This window comes from Lipotes vexillifer, unplaced genomic scaffold (assembly GCF_000442215.2).
Source record: "Lipotes vexillifer unplaced genomic scaffold, Lipotes_vexillifer_v1.1 scaffold8, whole genome shotgun sequence".
Lineage (NCBI taxonomy): Eukaryota > Metazoa > Chordata > Mammalia > Artiodactyla > Lipotidae > Lipotes > Lipotes vexillifer.
The window spans coordinates 6,966,724-6,986,783 of record NW_006781519.1 but is presented as its reverse complement, the minus strand read 5'-3'; the positions used below and the strand labels follow the sequence as shown (position 1 = coordinate 6,986,783).

The 20,060-nt window shown below is 44.5% G+C and overlaps 1 protein-coding gene across 1 annotated transcript in view; it reads left to right on the top strand.

Moving 5' to 3' along the window:
- PTPRG (protein tyrosine phosphatase receptor type G) overlaps window positions 1–20,060 on the top strand; it is a 313,959-nt gene that overhangs the window by 142,136 nt on the left and 151,763 nt on the right. The window lies entirely within an intron of this gene.

The window sequence follows — 20,060 nt, the reverse complement described above, 5'->3', positions numbered from 1 at the left end:
AAAAAAAAAACTTAAGTAGCCGTGACAAGTCATTAAACTTTGCCGCACGTGAGCAAGTACCATCAGCTAGTAGAATGGAAAATGCTAGGCCGTGTTGTGTGCAGCAGACGTCTTATCCTCAAGCATAAAACGGGGAGAGAAAGTAAGATAGATGGGTTCTGTCTTACCCAACTGTTTTTTATTGGAGGAATTTCCCTGCAACTTTATTATTGGCGATGCATCATTACCTATGACATCGGGATCCTCTAATTTCAAAAGTACCCTTGTCACAGGGAGGTGTGGAGATGAGAGGTACTGTAATGATTTGAAAGATTTTAATAATCAAACTAGAATTCCAAAGACATTGACAGAAATAGCATTAGTTACCTTACTACATCTCCTCTTCATCTCCACGGCTACGATAAAGACATCTTCACACCTTTCTGGGAGGACGTCTTTTGCCATTAGCCAATTCTGCAGAGCTTAACGAACATCTTACTCCCTTTTTCTCAGGGAAACAAAACCAGTTATCAGTGTTCCGTGGAAGCAGGTAGGATTTTGGATCGTTTTGCTTTTACAACTGTTCAATCATACAGCGGGTAACAATAATAAACCTAGTGAAAGTAGAAAAATAGGGTGACTGAAAACGCCTCATCGAGGTTTTCACTGTCGGAAACGTCCGTTGCTTCCCGATTTTCGTTTGTATCTCTGAAGAAATCTCCTCACGCAGAGCTGGGAAGTAGGTAGTATGGAAGTTTGCCAAGGGAATAAAACACTTTTGCCAAAACTTAGGCCGTCTGCCCCTTTGGGATTTGATGTTGATAGCAGTAGTGGTGGGTGTGAGACGTAGGGAAATTTGCACTGGGCAGCCTCAAAAATGCACAGAAAGTTGATGTTATGGGCAACGCGCTGTGTTCTCTGAGCTCCTTCCCAGAAGGTGCCCGGGAACTCTCAGTTCATCAAACACTTTCTTGGAATTCCAGTCTATGATATAGATTATGAGCTTGGGGGTTTGAAATATACTAAATGATGGATAGATCTTCCTTCCCCCTGGCTCTTTGTCCCCTGATTGAAAAGTCAGAGGAGACCTGCAAAGGAAGTTCACTTTTTTTTTTTTTTTTTGAAGTTTTAGAACTGAACATTTATTTCAGTATAACAGAGAAATAATTATCCCCTGGGAGGGGAGGGCACATTTCTTCTTTAACACACAAGTGAACGTGTTTGTTAATCATTGATATTTGACAGGAAGACGTGAGCATTCCTATTTGTGGGCATGTTTGGTTCAACTTTAGTCTTCTGGTAAAAGTCTGCTCTTGGTTTGCTCCCATGCGGCTGGCATAGCCCGAGAATTATTCCTCGTGCCCACTTCTGGAGCTCAGATCAAGGTCTCTAACGTCTGGCTTTTATCCTGATCATGTTAAGTAACTTACACCACAAAGGGTGCCCAGACATGTGCCAAGCTGAGGTGAGGAACTGCAGAGTCGCTCTGTGAACACAGCAACCTAGCCCGGGAGGGAGTCCCAGCAGTTCTGGGGGAGAATTCCTTCCATGCGCCCTCTCCGGCATTATCAGGGTCTTAGGGTGAAAAGAGCATGGGCTTTGGAGCCAGACAGGCTTCGGCGGGGATCCCGGCTTTGCCACTCAGTAGCTGGAACTATGGCTGCCTCTTTAGCCTCTCTGAGAAAGTTTACTTCTTTATTCAGCAAAAGTGTTGCTCGCCCACTGGGTGTGAGCCCTGGGCTGATGTACTGGTGAGGACAGACAGACACAGGCCAGCCCTCAGGTACCTGGAAGGGAGGTGAATGCCACCCCCTCTCCCTCCAGCCTGCCTGGAGTGTTACCCCTTCCAGCCTTTACGTCTGCTGTCGCTGGTTCCTCCGTCAGAAAAGTTCTTCCCTCAGCTCAGAGCAAGTGTGTCTCCCTCTAATTATTTCAGGTCTCAGTTTGGATTTTATCTCCTCAGACAATTCTTTTTTTTTTTTTTTTTTTGGCTGCGTTGGGTCTTCGTTGCTGCATACGGGCTTTCTCTAGTTGTGGTGAGCGGGGGCTACTCTTCTGTGTGGTGCGTGGGCTTCTCATTGCAGTGGCTTCTCTTGTTGCACAGCATGGGCTCTAGGCATGTGGGCTTCAGTAGTTGTGGCACATGGGCTCAGTAGTTGTGGCTCACAGGCTTAGTTGCTCCGCGGCATGTGGGATCTTCCTGGAGCAGAGCTCGAACCTGTGTCCCCTGCGTTGGCAGGAGGGTTCTTAACCACTGCACCACCAGGGAAGTCCCTAGGAAGAATCTTGTATGTTCCTTTAGCTGAAATGGCAATGAGGAATCTGGTCCCACCAGCCAACCATTGGCATTTGGTCAGTAGGGTCCTCTGTGAAGCAGGCACCAAGATGGAATTGTAAGTGCAGGCGAGTTTTTTGGCAGGGAGGGACTGCCCAGGAAGGATAAAGAGAGGGAGAAAGAGTGGGTGGGGAGAGCACTGGGACCCCAGTGCAGCTCTGATGCCTCTAAAGAGAGGGAACCTAGGAGGACTGGCTGAAGGCAGCTCTCTAAGAAAGTCTTGGCTGGGACCTTGGAGAATGCCAGAGCCAAGACTGCCCGTGAGAGGAGTCCTCTGTTGGGCAGCAGTGGCTCAGCCCTACCAGGTGTGGTCATTGGCTAGAGCATCCCAGCGAGAGCAGCCTCCCTGTGAGTGCCGAGGTGTGCCCGAAGGCATAGCAGCTTGTCTCTAGAAGGAAGATCTTAGGGGTGTCTCCTGTGGCTGGTCCAGAGGTCACATCTTCCGTCCAAAGACATTTTCCTCATCACCTTGCCAAAAAGTTGGTGACTTGGTCCTCTCACTTTTAAAACGCTCAGAACTTCTTACAGTCACTGCTTGTTCCTTTTGTGCATAATTATTAAGTGCTTCATCTAAGTACACCATGAAGCTAAGCAGAGAGAAAGCACAGCACGCATGGACCAGCCCTCCCTGAGTTTGTAGACACTCAGGAGACACATATGGTTAAGCATGTAATTACATTAAAGAGTGAGGAGGGACTTCCCTGGTGGCGCAGTGGTTAAGAATCCGCCTGCCAGTGCAGGGGAAACAGGTTCAATCCCTGGTCCAGGAAGATCCCACATCCCACAGAGCAGCTGAGCCCGTGTGCCACAGCTACTGAGACTTCGCTCTAGGGCCCACGAGCCACAGCTGTTGAAGCCTGTGCATCCTAGAGCCCGTGCATCACAACAACTGAGGCTGCATCTGCAACTACTGAAGCCCACGTGCCTAGAGCCCATGCTCCGCAACAAGCCACCGCAATGAGAAGCCCGCGCACTGCAATGAAGAGTAGCCCCCGCTTGCCGCAACTAGAGAAAGCCCGCGCGCAGCAACAAAGACCCAATGCAGCCAAAAATAAATAAAATTATTAAAAAAAAAAAAAAAAAGAGTGGAGAGCAGCAGAAGATTTAACTTAGGCTTGGGGATATAGACCAGGCATTGCAGACAAAGTGACCGTGAAGACATAAAGAGTGCATAGAGGTTGTCCAGGCAGAGAAGGGAGTATAAGGTCCCAAGCAGCAGCAGCACAGAGGTGGCATGTTGGAGACCCTGAGCTCTGGGACCTTGCTACTCTCATGCAGGGAAGCTGGGGAGAGATACCTAGAAACCTCTTGGAAGCAGAAAGTGCTCTTTTTGTTTTGTTTATTTTTTATAAATTATTTTATTTATTTATTTTTGGCTGTGTTGGGTCTTCATTGCTGTGCGCGGGCTTTCTCTAGTTGTGGCGAGCAGGGGCTACTCTTCGTCGTGGTGCGCAGGCTTCTCATTGTGGTGGCTTCTCGTTACGGAACACAGACTTTAGGCGCACGGGCTTCAGTAGTTGTGGCACGTGGGCTCAGTAGTTGTAGCTCACGGGCTCTAGAGCGCAGGCTCAGTAGTTGTCGTGCACAGGCTTAGTTGCTCTGCAGCATGTGGGATCTTCCCAGACCAGGGCTCAAACCCATGTCCCCTGCAGTGGCAGGCGGATTCTTAAACACTGCGCCGCCAGGGAAGTCCCAGAAAGTGCTCTTTCTTAGGTGTTCATTTTTCTGTGTAAATTGTGATTTTTACAAACTTGGAAGCATGAAAAAATATAAATAGAATGAAGAGAGGTGATTTGCCATTGATTCTGGTCCTGTCTATCCACTGAGCCATAGGTGGAAGCATTAAAATGTATCTAATCAGGGATTTTATTTACGCTACTGCCAGCATACCCTGGAAAGGAAAAGAAATTGTGACTCTTTTTTTGTGTGTGTGTGTGTGGTTCGCGGGCCTCTCACTGTTGTGGCCTCTCCCGTTGTGGAGCACAGGCTCCAGACGCGCAGGCTCAGCGGCCGTGGCTCACGGGCCCAGCTGCTCCACAGCATGTGGGATCTTCCCGGACCAGGGCATGAACCCGAGTCCCCTGCATCAGCAGGCGGACTCTCAACCACTGTGCCATCTGGGAAGCGCAGAAATTGTGACTCTTATTCACCACTCTGACCCAGTCATTCACAGTGCTTTTTGTATATAAGAACCAAGACTTGCAAGTAGCCACACCTGATAGAAATATTGATTTCAAAGAGCTTAATCTAATTCTAATTTTTTCAAATCCCATTTAAAAAAAATAAACTTGTGGGGCTTCCCTGGTGGCGCAGTGGTTAAGAATCCACCCGCCAATGCAGGGGACATGGGTTTGATCCTTCATCTGGGAAGATCCCACATGCCACAGAGCAACAAAGCCCACATGCCGCAACTACTGAGCCCGCGCATTGCAACTACTGAGCCTGCACATTGCAACTACTGAGGCTGTGCACCACAACTACTAAGCCCGCGCACCACAACTACTGAAGCCCGTGCACCTAGAGCCTGTGCTCTGCAACAAGAGAAGGCACTGCAACAAAGAGTAGCCCCCGCTCGCCGCAACTGGAGAAAGCCTGCACGCAGCAATGAAGACCCAATGCAGCCAAAGATAAATAAATAAAATTTTAAAAAATTTAAAAAGCAATCCATTTCAAAAAATAAAATAAAACAATAAACTTGTATGTGAATTTGTGTAAAAATGTACCAATTACCCAATTGACCAGTGCTAAGTAATGTACGTTATATCCTCTGTCAATTAAAAAGGATGTATTATTTTTCTTTCAAGTTTTTCGATTACCTACTTTCTATTCTTTTTCATAATAACCACCCAAAGAAAATCCAGCAGACTGTACATATACCTAGTCTAGGACACTGACCACTCCCTCATGTCAATCATCTAAGAAAGATCCATTATTTTGTTTTTGGAAGGAAACTTGCTAGTAGCGATTGTTTGATTGTTGAGCTTTGACTATCCGCCCCTCTTTTTTTTTTAATATTTTTATTTTATTTTTATTTTTGGCTGCATCGGGTCTTAGTTGTGTCACGCGGGCTCTTCATTGCGGCGTGCGGGCTGCTCTCTAGTTGTGGCTCGCATGCTCAGTAGTTGCGGCGCGCGGGCTTAGTTGCCCTGCGGCGTGTGGGATCTTAGTTCCCTGACCGGGGATTAAACCCGCCTCCCCTGCGTTGGCAGGCGGATTCTTAACCACTGGAGCACCAGGGAAGTCCCTGTCCGTCTTCTCTCATCGCCTTGCTTGCTGTCCTTTCCTCTTCCGCTGAGTGTACTACCTTAGTGCGTAGGAAAGTATCTTCCTCCTTCACGGGAAACATAAAGGGGACAGTTAGAAATTGCCTCAGACACCAGTCAGGACGAGATGGCTCTTCTCCCTGTCCGCCCTCCCCAGGCTCTTCTGAGAAACTTATCAGTGAAAGTACAAATACATTATCACTCGAGAACGCCTTTCTAGTGATGTCACAAAGTGAGGCTCTTGCAAGCTCTCCTTGTTAAAACTCACCAATAGAAGTTGCGTCTCTGAAAATCAGACTTTCTTTGCAGAATACCTCACCCAGTCGTTGACTAGTTTATTCACTGGGCTCACTTTGGGGATATTTTCTACCTATCTTCTCCCCTGCCCTGGGTTGCTCATTGTCAACTCACCAGATCTATGGACAAAGTCCTAGAATAGTTAGCCTCAATCCAGGCATCTAGCGGAAAGGGAGGTAATAAAGTAAATCTGCACATACACGTGACTACCCGGCCAAGTGTTTTCATTTGGTGGTGAAAGCTGGAGCATCTGCATCTGTTCTTTTTTCCATATCCCACCTGCTAGGATTGAGGGTTCTATAATCCAGACTAACCTGGAAGAGACCGCAGTCATAGAAAAATCTGAATTCCTTCTAAAGCAGTGGCTAGGCTTTGCCTTGTCGACTGCCACTGCATCATTGGCCACAAATACATGATTTTAAAAGAAACTAGCCCTGGGACGCAGCACTGCTGGCACTCCAGGACAACCACTGTGGGTATGAAGGTGGTGCAGCCTTTCCAAAAGCCGTGTAGCCATTGCTGCCAAAGTTACACATAGGCCGTACCCTCTGAGCCGGCAATTCCACATGTAGGTATATACCCAAAAGAAATGGCTACAAAAAGACCTGTACACAGGAGCTTTGTTTATAATAGCCCCCAAATGGAAACAGCCCAGATGTCTACCAAGGGGAGCCTAGATATTCAAGTTTTAGTGTATTCATACAAGGGAATAGTGTGCAGCAATTAAAAATGATGACTTGATTTACACAAAAACAAAAGAACATGTACTGCATGGTTCTGTTTACGCAAAGTTCAAGAACAGATGAGACTAATCTCTGGTGATAAGAGTCAGAATAGTGGTGTAAAGGGGTACGTACAGTGAGTGAGAAAGGACTCAAGGGAATCTTCCCAGGCAGTAAAAAAATACTATATATCTTGATCTGGAGGACGATTAGATTACATAAATATATTATAAACACTTACTACACTGTCCCCTTAGATTTGTGTATTTGACTATTTGCAAACTAAATAACAGCCCATGGATATTATACATTAATTTCTCAAAAATATTACACTCACGAAGCTTTAAAATAATCTACCATCATGCACCAGACAGTCAGATATTAAAAATCCTGACAGTGTTGAGTGTTGGCAAGGATATGAATGCTGGGAACCCTCAGATTTTCTGGAAATGGTTTGGCAGTGTCTAGTCGAATTGATTCAGTAGTCCCACTGCTATGTATGTCCCCTGGAAAAACTCAGATAAAGGCGCACCATGAGGGACTTTCCTGGTGGCACAGTGGTTAAGAATCCACCGGCCAATGCAGGGGACAGGGGTTCGATCCCTGGTCCGGGAAGACCCCATATGCCGCCGAGCAACTAAGCCTGTGTGCCACAACTACTGAGCCTGCACACCTAGGGCCTGTGCTCTGCAACAAGAGAAGCCACCGCAACGAGAAGCTCGCCTACTGCAACAAAGAGTAGCCCCCGCTCGCTGCAACTAGAGAAAGCCCGCATGCGGCAACAAAGACCAACTGCAGCCAAAAAATTAATTAATTAATAATTTTAAAAAAAAATGCACCGTGAACTGTGTATGAGAATGTCTGTGGCATTGTTTTTCCTAACTGCCCAAACCCTGAACTGCCTCTGATACCTATTGTTAGCAAGCTGGATAAATACAACAAAGTGTAGTCATACAACAGAACAGTTCACACCAGTGAAAACACGTGGAGTCTTGTGGCTCACACCAACATGGGCACATCTGAAAACTGTAGAATGATGCAAGAGTCTGAAGAATGCAGAAAGTGTTCTTGAACAAGTGTTCAAAAAATGGGAAAACCTAACCTTGGTTCTTTAGGAGTGCACATGTAGGTGGTAAAACTACAAGAAAAGCAAAGTAATGATTATTTAAAAACAGAGGATGGTGGTTACTTCTTGGAGTGGGATGGGGAAGTGATAAGGGCCTGGCCCGGGGAAGGGTGGCAAGTCTCCCCCTGTTCAGAGTGGTGGTTACTCCAGGGTTCACTTTAGGATTATTAGTTAAAAGTATGTTTATGTTTGCACACCTTTCTGCATGTGTGTTAAATTTCACAAAGAAGACAATGATAAGTATTAGAAAGTCAGAGATTCAGGCAGTGCTTTCTTCTGGGAGACATCGAGTTCCAAGTGGCCTCACAGCAAACAAAGAGGGGAGTGACAGCATTTTATTTTTTCTTTACCAAACTTTTTATCATAAGTACCCCTGACAGGTTGTTTGTTCTCTCTACAAATTGATTGTAGACCAGAGAAAGCACTGTGGCTGCCTTGGGATCGTATCATTAAGCTATGACTTTGGAAGCCATGACTTCCTTGTGGAATTTAGAGAAAAGAAATCAGAAACCAAAGGGATGGGGTGGCAGGTGACAGGTCTGAAAACAAAGACTCCTCGTTGTTACTGGGCTAGTTCATCCTGGCTCTGTACCAGGTCAGGGTATGATTAGCCTGACAGGCATCATTAAATCCTCCAGAAACCCTCTGATGTACAGCTCTCATATTCCCCATTACATAGAAAGGCAAGTGAAGCAGGCAGGGCCTGGGTGACTTAAACCAAGGTCTTCATGACTTGAGGCTGACTCTTGTTATTCCCAGGCCATCTGCTGCTCTCTTCTTGGCCAGGGTTACCATTTGCATCTTTTGGTTGACTGAGGCTCTTCATATAGACTTGTTAAAGGGGCAAGTGAAGAAATACTAAACAGGCCCATACTATCATCATTCCAACACCATTTTGATTATCCCTGGAGTGAAGATCTCAACATGAACTTTCTAAGACTAAATGGCTGAAGCTTCTGAAAAATATCTTGCATGGACTTTGGAAGAAGAGGACAAATCCTAGCGCAAGGAACATATGGAACAAAGTAAATCATTAGGTGAAAATGGCCATCTGTGTTGTTACAATCCAGTAGCAAGGAGATGGAGCAGAGATGAGTTGATTTGATTTGAGGGATTCTTGCCTGTTTTGTGTAAGTGAAATTTAAGCTCCTTTGATCACAGTGTCCATCCATCGTGCCTAATAAGTGCTAGTTCGGGTATTGAGGGTAAGATGATCAACTCGATTTCCTCTGCCTTTGGAAAAATTTTAATCTCATGAGGAATCTTTCCTTTTGTTTTGGTCCTTGCCATTCTTGGTGATGGTCAAAGAGACTCTAATTTGCCTACAGAATCATGTCATGTGTTCACATGAATACAGCGCTTGGAACTTTGAAATGAATTTATTTATTTATTTATTTATAATGTTGATTTTTATTTCTGTCTGCATTGGGTCTTCGTTGCTGTGTGCGGGCTTTCTCTAGTTGCGGCGAACGGGGGCTACTGTTCGTTGAGGTGTGCAGGTTTCTCATTGCAGTGCCTTCTCTTTTTGCGGATCACGGGCTCTAGGTGCACAGGCTTTAGTAGTTGCAGCTGCAGGCTTCTATAATTGTAGCACGTGGGCTCAGTAGCTGTGGCACACGGGCTCTAGGGTGCTTGGGCTTCAGTAGTTGTGGCCCGTGGGCTCGGTAGTTGTGGCACACGGGCTTAGTTGATCCGTGGCATGTGGGATCTTCCAGGACCGAGGATCAAACCCGTGTCCCCTGCATTGACAGGCGGATTCTTATCCACTGCACTACCAGGGAAGTCCCTGAAGTGAATTTTTATAAAAAATCGGCATTATGGAATACCTTTAGATAAATGAAATTTTATTACTTTTCACTTGAAATTTGACCCTTAGGAACACTCCTGAACAGAGATTCCAGACCAGCACTTCAGAGTTCAGGCTGTCTTGGATTAGAATGCTGACTTTGCAGCTTGGGAGCTGTGTGATCCTGTACAAATTGTTGGCTCTCTCTGTCCCTGAGCCTTCCACCTGGGAAAATGACAATTGTGAAAGTATCTGCCTCATGGGTATTAATGCTAAATGCTTTAAGACAGGGAAAGTACTGAAAAGGAAGGGTGCCTGGAGTGTGTCCACTGTCCTGGAAATCAGAGATCAGGAAATATAATCTGTGGGCCAAATCTGGCCCACTGCCTGTTTTTGTAAATAAAGTTTTATTGGAACACAGCCATGCCCATTCATTTACTTACTGTCTATGACTGCTTTTACACTGTAACGGCAGAGTAGTTGTGACAGAGAGACCCTCTGGCCTGCAAAACCTTAAATATTTACTCTCTGCTTGTTTACAGAAAAAGTTTGTCAACCCTGCCGTGTCTAAACGGTAACTATTGTAGCTCTGCTAATAGTCTTGCCTTCACAAAGTGGTTTGTTTATTTGGGGACAGTGTAAATACCCACTCAGGTCATTACTTACCATTTGATACACTTTACAGAGATGGGCTTCAGTTTTGATATTGCCCAGATTGCCACATCATCCAGATAGATTTCAATGAAATTAAGGAGGGTTCTGTTTTAATGTTAACCTTCAAGAAAGAAATTCACATTTTCTCCCTTTTGAATGGGAAACGCAGTGCTCTGTTATCTACAGGCCACTGACAGTTTTGAACATCTTAACACGTGACAAAATTTCCCCCTCTGAAATTTATGTTTCCAGCGTCTAATTACATGGAACTTTCCTGAAGTGTGCTATAAATATGCAGCACCCTGGTCTTGACTAACAGGCTCAAGTCTTTTATGGATCCAGGGAGGGCAGATGCTTATCTGAACCTCTTTGATCTCAAAATCTTCTAGAAACAGGCGCTCTTAAGCCATTTCCACAGTTTCCTGGATTTCGGTTTGTCAGAACACCAGCATAGATGTGCGATATTTCCATTTCTTTTCTTAGTCAAAGCCAGGAAATGGGATTCTGTGGGGCTCTATTTTATCACTAATAGCATTGTGAACAATCATGTTGAGTCAGAAAAAGACTTCAAAAGTGATTCCTTTTAGGTTAATTTGAATTTGAGGCTAGTTCTCATTTAGCCAGCCTTCTTTGTCAATATGTCATCATTTGAACAGGATTATGGGAACCCAAGGAAATGCCCTTTTCCTGGTTGTTTCACTGGGGTGTGAAGAGCAGAGAGTTTAAAAATATGTCTCCAGTTATATACTGTGAAAGTGCTTGCTAAAGTGCTTGGGGCTGCCTGGTGTGACCTTCTTACCCTGCTCTACGCATGTCATCTTGGTATAGGAGAAGCAGGGTCGTATTGTGGCTCGAGAACCCAGGCTCTGGGTTTGAATACCAGTTCTGCTTTTGACTAGTTGTACAGGCTGCACAAATCACTTCACCTCTTTGTGGTTCTGTTTTCTTAACCGTATAAAGTGGTGATAGTAATACCAACCTTATTGGTTTGTCTTGAGGAGTCAGTGACTTATTGTACAAACTTGTGACTGGCACACGGTCAGCACCCAGTGTCAGCTGTTATCACTGCCATCCCCCCACCCTCACCCCCAACAAGTTGTTGTTGTTACTTGTTGATGTGACTATGGTGGAGGCCATGAGGTGACAGGAGATGATGGTGGAGCTCTGAGTTCTGCCTCGTCACTAACCGGCTATTGAACTGGAATGTATGTTGCTTGACTTAGTTGGTTCGTATGAAAATAAAATGAAGTGATGGAGAAAATGGGCACAAAGATGATTTGGGATAGCCAGTCCCTTTGAGACCAGGGGATAGGGTGGTGGACCAGGGACCAGAAAGAGGGTGAAAGGAAGAAACAGAAACATCTGTTAACCCCTGGCTGTATGCCTAGCTCTGCTCAGATGTTCTATTTAATCTCAGCAGTAGCCCAGGGAGAGACGAATGCTTAATTCATGGTACAGATGGGTAAACTGAGGTTCACAGATTGGCTCATTTGTCCCAGCTTGTGGCAGTGGAACAGTGATTTGAACCCAGCTGTATTGGGCTCAGATGCATTCTGCTGGGCCAGTTTCCAATTCTAGCATTGACTGTCTTCCTAATTATTGTCAAAATCACTTAACTCTGGTTTCTGCCTGGGTTTCTCCTCTGTGAATTAGGTCATTGACTGAGCACCTAAAGGGAGCTAAAAGAATGTACACACCATGTCAGTTATGGCCGCCAGAGCCAAGTTGGGGAGACAGGCAAGGAACGGAACTGTTCAGTGATAATACTGGGGTTTTGTCACTGAATAACTCTATAATTTTCTTTCTTTTTTTTTTTTTGTGGTACGCGGGCCTCTCACCGTTGTGGCCTCTCCCGTTGCGGAGCACAGGCTCCGGACGCGCAGGCTCAGCGGCCATGGCTCACGGGCCCAGCCGCTCCGCGGCATGTGGGATCTTCCCGGACCGGGGCACGAACCCGCGTCCCCTGCATCGGCAGGCGGCCTCTCAACCACTGCGCCACCAGGGAAGCCCATAACTCTATAATTTAAACGTTATGTTCATTTCCTTAATTGTTGACAAGACTCTGCGCTCTTCGTGCAGTTTCTCTTTGGAAATGTTAATGTCAACGTATGCTTTGTTCACACATCAACCCTTAAATCAAGATGCTACGTTTGACCACCTGACCACCAATAAACTCAAGGAGGCTAGATGTCTTTGAACCTGGGTAGAGTGGCTATTTTATGACCTTGGAGTGCCACCCTGGTTCCTTGAATACAGGAGTCTGATTAATCAGGTGAGCTCTCTTCTGCTCAGGCTGCCCTTGCTCAGACCCTGAAATAAGATGCCATAGTTGGGGCTTCTCAGATCTTCTCTGGACTGTGCCCGTGCAGAAGGTCAAGGGGTGTGTATTAAATCCTCTGCACCCTGGTGGAGAGTGTTTCAGAAGCAGAAATAAGCTCCACACCTCTCTGTGTCCTCATGTAGTTTGCCCCATTCATGCTTGAGTAGTGTTGCTTGTTGCCACCCCTTCTAAATACCCTGCCCTTCACAGAGGAGCAGGTGTCAGCAAACTTTCTTAGTAAAGGGATTAATGGCAAGTATTTTAGCCTTTGCCGGCCATCCATCCTGTGCTACAACGACTCAACTGCACAGTAGTAGCCTGAAAGCGGCCACAGACCATGGTATGGCTTTGTTCCAGTAAAACTTTATTTACAAAAACAGGTAATAGGCTGAATTTGACCTCGGGGCCCCAGTTTCCCCACTTCTGACTTAGAGATACTTAGTTACTTAGTTTGATCAATTTTTTTCAGCCACGTATAAAGGAGCTACTCTCTCAGGCCCTGTCTTAGGTGCTGGGGATACAGTAAGGAGCCACAGTCTTGATGTAGTGGAGCTTCCAGTCTGCTAAAAATACAAAAAACAAACAAACTATTACTAATCAATTACACAGCCGGTGAGGGAGACCCAGGTCTGTACAGCTATGACTGTTGGCAAGGTCACAGCCCTGGTCATGACATTGATACCTACTTGACAGGGTTGTAAGGCCTCAATGAGAGAAGGGCCACAGCAGGGCCTGGCACCAAGTTCATGCACCGTAAATGTGAACTAGTAAAAAGACGTGAACTACAGTACATCCACTGTGTGGATGGAGTCTAGGGTTCAGGTCAGTGGAGGGTAAACTGAGGCCAGAGAATCCAGTCAGTATTACAGATGGGAGTTTGCTGCCACCCGGCCTTGTGAGCATCTTGCACTGTGATTACAAAACAGGCTCTGGACCCAGCTTCTAGTAGACGCAGAAAGCTGATGGGGACCTTCGATGTGAGTCCTGTTGAATTGTATCAACATCCTATTTCATCAATTCTGTAACTCTCATGTCTTGGTATTTTTATTGAGATGTAATTGACATATAACATTATGTTACTTTCAGGTGTATAACATAATGATTTGATATATGTCTGTATTGCAAAATGATCACCACAAATCACCATAAATCTCGTTCACATCCGTCACTACACATAGTTACCATTTTTTTCATTCATATTTTAACAACTCTAAAACTAGGACGCACCTTCCAGGTGATACTGTATCATTGCTTAATTAGCAACTTGTTGCCTTTACTAGTGGCATTTGAAATAATGGTGCATTTTACGAGTGATGGTGACATGGATATGAAGAAATCTAGGATTTATTGGTTATTTAAAATACACCAACTGCTGTGTTTGTTTGTTCCTTCGTTCTCTTTTCACAAAGATTGGGCATCTACTATGTTCCGGGCGGTGTTTTTGTTGCTGGATATACAGAGTGAACAAAACAGGCAAAGGCTTTGCTCTTGTGCAATTATCCAGCTCTTGGAGGAGACAGACAGTAAATAAGTGAATGCATCTGGGAAGGAAATAAACCAGGTGTGATGTAGATGGTTAATAGCAGCGGCAACAGCCTTAGGTGGGGCGCTCAGGGTTGGCTCTCAGGAGATGAACTGAGATCTGAAGAATGAAAAGGAATCACCCATGTGGAGTGGGGGTGGGAGTAGGGCAGGCATTGTAGGCAGAGAGAACAGAAAGGTGAGAAGGAAGGTGATGGTCAACAAGGGAGAGGGCAGAGAGAAGACGGGTTGCAGAGTTAGATCATGGAGGGCCTCATGGCCGTGGTGAGGAGTTTGGATTTTATTCTAAATGAAGTGAGAAACCACTGGATGATTTTGAGCTGGGCAGTGTCAGGGTTAGATTTATGTTTAAAAAGCTAAATGAGTTCTTCAGTCTTCAGAGAGATTTCCTCAGCTGATCATGTTTATGTCAGCTGCAGGTGAGGAACTGGGGGCCCAGGGATACAGAAGTGAGTAGTAGAAAGGGATACCCAGACTCCCTCCCCACCTCACTTTGTGCTCTTGGTTCAGTCACTTTCCCTCTGTGGACTTCATTTTCCTTATTTGTAAATGAAATAGAACTAGCGTCCTTTGAAACTCTTTGGAACCCCGCAGAGTTCTCTGTGGTTCTTGGGTGACTTCCCCAGGATCCCCTTGTTGTAACTTCAGTGTGGTGCTTTTTCCTTAAAATCATCTGCCATGAAGTCTTGCAGACAGCTACACCTTGAAAATGGTCCAGCCCCACTTCATTGCCCCGTCTTTGCCGTTTCATCCTCCTTATTGATGAGAGAGATGATGTGAATGACAGTCAACATCCAATCAGATAGAGCAAGTTTCATTTCTTATATTTAGGTCATAAAATTAGTTCCTTGACTCCCTCTGCCACCGTCTTCATTACAGTGTAATGCTCTCTTACTCCCTGGTGGCTTCTAGGTGCCAAGCTCCTTAAGTCCCTGGATTCTGGCCTTCAGGCTCTTGCTTTTCCATCCCGACCTCCCACTTCCTGATGCTGTTGGGCAGGCCCTTCTGTCACCAGCTTGTCAGACCCGTGGCCCCTCCCAGATCACACAGTCCATCGTGCCTAGTCCAGGCTTAACCCAGAGCTGCTGACTCTGTGTCTAATGTTTTGGCCTCTTCACAATTTTTAGCCAAATTGCAGATGATCCTTAACCAGCAGCTGATTTTTTCCGCCTAGAGCTGTCACATTTGGGGCACTTGAACTTCTCTTCCACTTTCCCTTTTGCTCCACTTTGCTCCAGCCACACACCGGGCAGAATCCCTTTGCAGGGGCATTTCTCTGTGCCTGGAATGTTCTCCCCAGGTAGCCACCTGGCTTGCTTCCATCTTCGGGTTTTTCAATCAAATGCTTCCCTCTCAACGAGCCTCTGCCCTTTGACACCTTTTCAAAACAGTGGTCAGGGGAGACCTCATTGAGAAATTTGTCATTCAAATATGAGTAAGTTGTTAGCAGCTGAAAGGCATTTGGTCCACGACCAGCCATGAATAGAGCAGTGAAAAAAATGTTCCAGGCAGCGTTAAGAGCCAGTGCAAAGGCCCTGGGGTAGTGTGATCATGGACCAGCCAAGAGGTCAATATGGCTCAACCTAAGGGCCAGAAAGTAGCAGTGGATGAGGCTGTAGAACAGGGAGGAGCCCACTGACACAGTCTTCATAGAAACTGGCTTCTCACGTGTGATCAGCATTATCAAAAATGCAGAATCTCAGTCCCCACCCCAAACCTACTGGCTCAGAATCTAGAGTTTAACAGGCTTCCCAGGTGATTTGCATACACATTAAATTTGAGCAGCACAGTCATGAATCTTCTCCCATTTAGCATGACCTAATCCCCAGTTTTTTTCCACTGTCACTCTCCCTACCTTCCCCAATATGAAGCAGAAGGCCATTGCTACCCCAGTGATTTTAAGCTTTCAAGGAAAAACTAATAACTTTTCCTTGTAAAAACGTTGGGAAACCCTGAAGAAACCAATCATTGGGCTAAACACTGAAACTTGGGCTTTCTGTTCTTAGTTCATTTTATATACTTCCCTAAAGTTGGTTGATTCCTTGTTTTGGGGACAGGACTGGTGTTCTTCCCCTAGAGACTATCACATTCTGGCCATATACTTTCCAATGAAATACTTTGTTCATTTGGGTGTGTGTGAATATTTTCAGTATAATTCCATATTTCTCGATTACTGTACAGTTTTCATCTCTGTGTTGATCATCATGTTTTATAAAGGCTTTCTTTTTTCCTATATAACCAAAGCATTGAAAATATTAGGTTATTAACACACTGAAAAATGCAATCAATCAGATGATTATCATCTAATGTTTTAATGATCACATTTTTAATCCAATTATGCATGTTTGAATCTTTCAAATTTTCTTGAATTAAAGATTGCCTCCTAGCACTGCTATCAGAAATAAGAAATTGCACAGAATCGAGCCGGATATAATTTAATGTTGAAAGGAAACTGCGAGGATAACTGGGCCGCTCTGGGTTTAATGGCTGACCATGACTTTAAAGCCCTCATACAGAATTTTCTAATTGATAAGAAAAATTTAATCATCTCCTGATATACTCTGTTTGCATTCAAATAAGGTATTTCTTTTTCTAAATAAACCTCCCCTAACTGATTATTCATATTGTCGTTCAGAATGCTTGAAAATGAAAGAGTTGGGTGAAATGTAGACTACTTAATATAGTGTGTATTTAATATAAAAGTCATACATTATTCATAATTTTTGCAATTTGAATAACTTTGAATTTCGCATCCCTGTTTCTCATCTTTTTCTTTGATGAACAATTAATTATTAAAATATAATATTGTCTGCATACAGCACTGGGATAGTTGAAAGTGGAATATGAGATTCATTCCTTTTCAGTTCTCTTAACTAGTAATGCACAGTACTTGCTTATTATGGTATAATGGAATGGATTGTAGGGTAAGTAGAGTATCTCAAATATTTTTCTCAACTAGTTAACTGGGATAGGAATGTTTCGAATTCAAATTACTAATTAGAATAAAAGGTGGAGGCAGAGTGCTCTGATCTGGATGGCTTTGGAGTCAACTGCCCTTTTATAATAGGATTCATTTAACAAGTATTTATCTGTGCTTATTCTATGCTAGACACTCTCCTAAGCCCTTAACTACTGTTAATTCATGTAATACTCTCCTGATATGATAAACCTCCAGATGAGGTCATTATTATAATCCCATTTTGCAGATGAGGAAACAGTGACAGAGAGGTTAAGTAACTTGTCTTAGGTCAGAGCTTTAAGTAGACCAGTTAGGATTCAACTCCAGGGACCTGGCTCTAGCAGTCCCTCCACTTTATAATATGTACATTTATTAAGATTTTCTTAATGGCAGAGTTTAAGTTTTTAGCTGAAAAGTACATTCTTCCTTCCTCCCAGTGGCTGTACTCAGGAACACCCAGTCTTGGGTCCAGCCAGTTGAGTGCCTTGTGGCTTCTGTGAACTTTGTGGGCAGTGCTAGAAATACAGGGGTACCATTTCTAAAGTTACTTATAAGAAGTAAGCATTATGAGCACCCCATTTGCCAGTGGAGCACTCCTATGGGACTGAGCAGGAAATGGAATTTTTAGAAAGATCAGCAAAAATCAATGTTCAAGTTGAACTTAGAAAAGTCAAGGGAGAAAGAAAACAGCTCAGGAGTTAATTCTGTAATGCATGTTCATAAAACAAATTACCATTAGTGATGGGGACCCCTGAACATGTGGCATGCCCCACCCCCAGTTCTTGCTGTGGCTCTCAGGATGACTTTCTAACACTTGCCCCCCACCCTCCTATACTTGACTTGCAATCAGGAGGGCACAATATGACCCGATGGCCAAATCCATTCGACTGACTGTTTTTGTATGGCTCCTGAGCTAAGAATGGTTTTCACTTGTGAACCCTAATTAAGTGAAATGTTCTTCCCGCCTTTCCCCTGCCCAAAAGAATTCCTTTCTGCTCATTAGTAGATGTATATTTTTTAAATTGGCCTCAGTTATTAGCGTTTTGAACATTGTTAATAAGGTTGTGGAAGTGTATTTCTTATATAAGTACCTATGTAACAACTTTGATTTTGCCTCTTGGCCCTGCAGAACCTAAAATATTTACTGTCTGGCACTTTACAGAAAACATTTGCTAGTCCCTGGCTTAGAACACAAAATAAGCTGGCTGGCTCTCAGCCCAGTGCTTGCCTTGATAAGTGAGGGCTTATAATGGACCAGAGATCACAATGGACCAAAGTGCTTGCTCGCAAGGCACTGTGCTAAAGGCCCTCACATTTATTAGCTTGAGTAACTGTCACAGCATCCCTGAGGGGTAAATAATCTCAGTATATTCCCATTTTACAGGTAAGGGAAGTAGCTCAGAGAGGTTAAGATTTTCTTCCCTAAGGTCACACAGCTGGTAAATATCAGTTGATTCCGAAGGTCATGCTAGAGCTTTGACAAAGAAAACTCTAACGTGCAGTGCTCAGATTGATGGAGACTGTGTCAGACATGCTGTGCCTTTGAGGCATTAATAGTCCAGTTAAAAAATAAAACACATGGGCTTCCCTGGTGGCACAGTGGTTGAGAGTCCGCCTGCCGATGCAGGGGACACGGGTTCGTGCCCCGGTCCGGGAAGATCCCACATGCCGCGGAGCGGCTGGGCCCGTGGGCCATGGCCGCTGAGCCTGCGCATCCGGAGCCTGTGTTCCGCGGCGGGAGGGGCCCCAGCGGTGAGAGGCCCGCGTACTGCAAAAAGAAAAAATAATAAAAAAAAAAAAAAAAAAAAAAAAAAAAAAAAAAAAAAAAAAAACACATGCACGAACATTCAAGGAAGTGCATGGCTATGTGAGTGATACATGGCTAGGTCTTGGTAGCTTAGAATAATAATAATACTAGTGGTAATAATACAAGTAATAAGAATTAGAATGAGAATCATATCATTTATGAGATGCTTACTCTGTTCCAGGCTCTTTCTGAACCCCTTTCTTATACTGATTTATTTAATCTTCGCAACAGCCTAGGAATGTATAGTAACTGAGGTCATACAGCTCACAGGTGGAGGAGTTGGGATTTGAACCCACCAGGCCGAGAATCTGCTCGTTTCACCAATCCCTGTAAGGGATGGAGAAATGAGGTGTTGATGAGGTCTTCAGCGTTACATGATATTTCCTGCTCCCAGGCTTACTGTTTCAGATCCTAAGTGGTGTCTTTGAAGAAAGAATCCCATCCCAGTCTCTGTTTTCTCCCTAAGTTTTTGACCTTGGGTCCATTACTTCTCTCTGGTCTCCCATTTCCCTAGCTATAAAATTAAAGAATTGGACTAGGGCTTCCCTGGTGGCGCAGTGGTTGAGAGTCCGCCTGCCGATGCAGGGGACACGGGTTCGTGCCCCGGTCCGGGAAGATCCCACACGCCGCGGAGCGACTGGGTCCGTGGGCCATGGCCGCTGGGCCTGCGCGTCCGGAGCCTGTGCTGTGCAACGGGAGAGGCCACAACAGTGAGAGGCCCGCGTACCGCAAAAAAAAAAAGAAAAAAAAAAAAAAAAGAACTGAAAAGCTTTGTGAGAATCAGCTAAGGTTTCTGAGCCTTGTGAATAACTGCTGCCACTTTACTGTTCACTAGTGACCTTGGGCTTAATGATTTAACCTCTTTGTGCCTTAAGTTCCACATCTGGAAAATTGGAGCATTAAAAGTACATACTCCATAGGGTTGTAAAGTGAAAGGGTGTGGTGATGGCTTAAGAATAATGAAAGCCTGGATTCCAAACTCAACTACATGGTTGTACGTTCCAGCTCTGTAAATTGGGGATGGTAATACTTCATGGGACTAGTCTAAGTATTAAATAAATCAATCTTTGTAAAGCTCTTAGAACACTACCTGGCACATACAGTAAGTGCTGTTTAAATGTTTGCAACAGATGAGTACTCAGAAGAGTGCCTGACATATAGTAAAAGCTAAATAAATATTAAGTTTTGTTCAACGAATCTCTACCAAAAGGAAATTGCGATTTTCATTATTCTTTTTTTTTTCTTTCTTTTTTTTTTTTTTTTTTTTTTT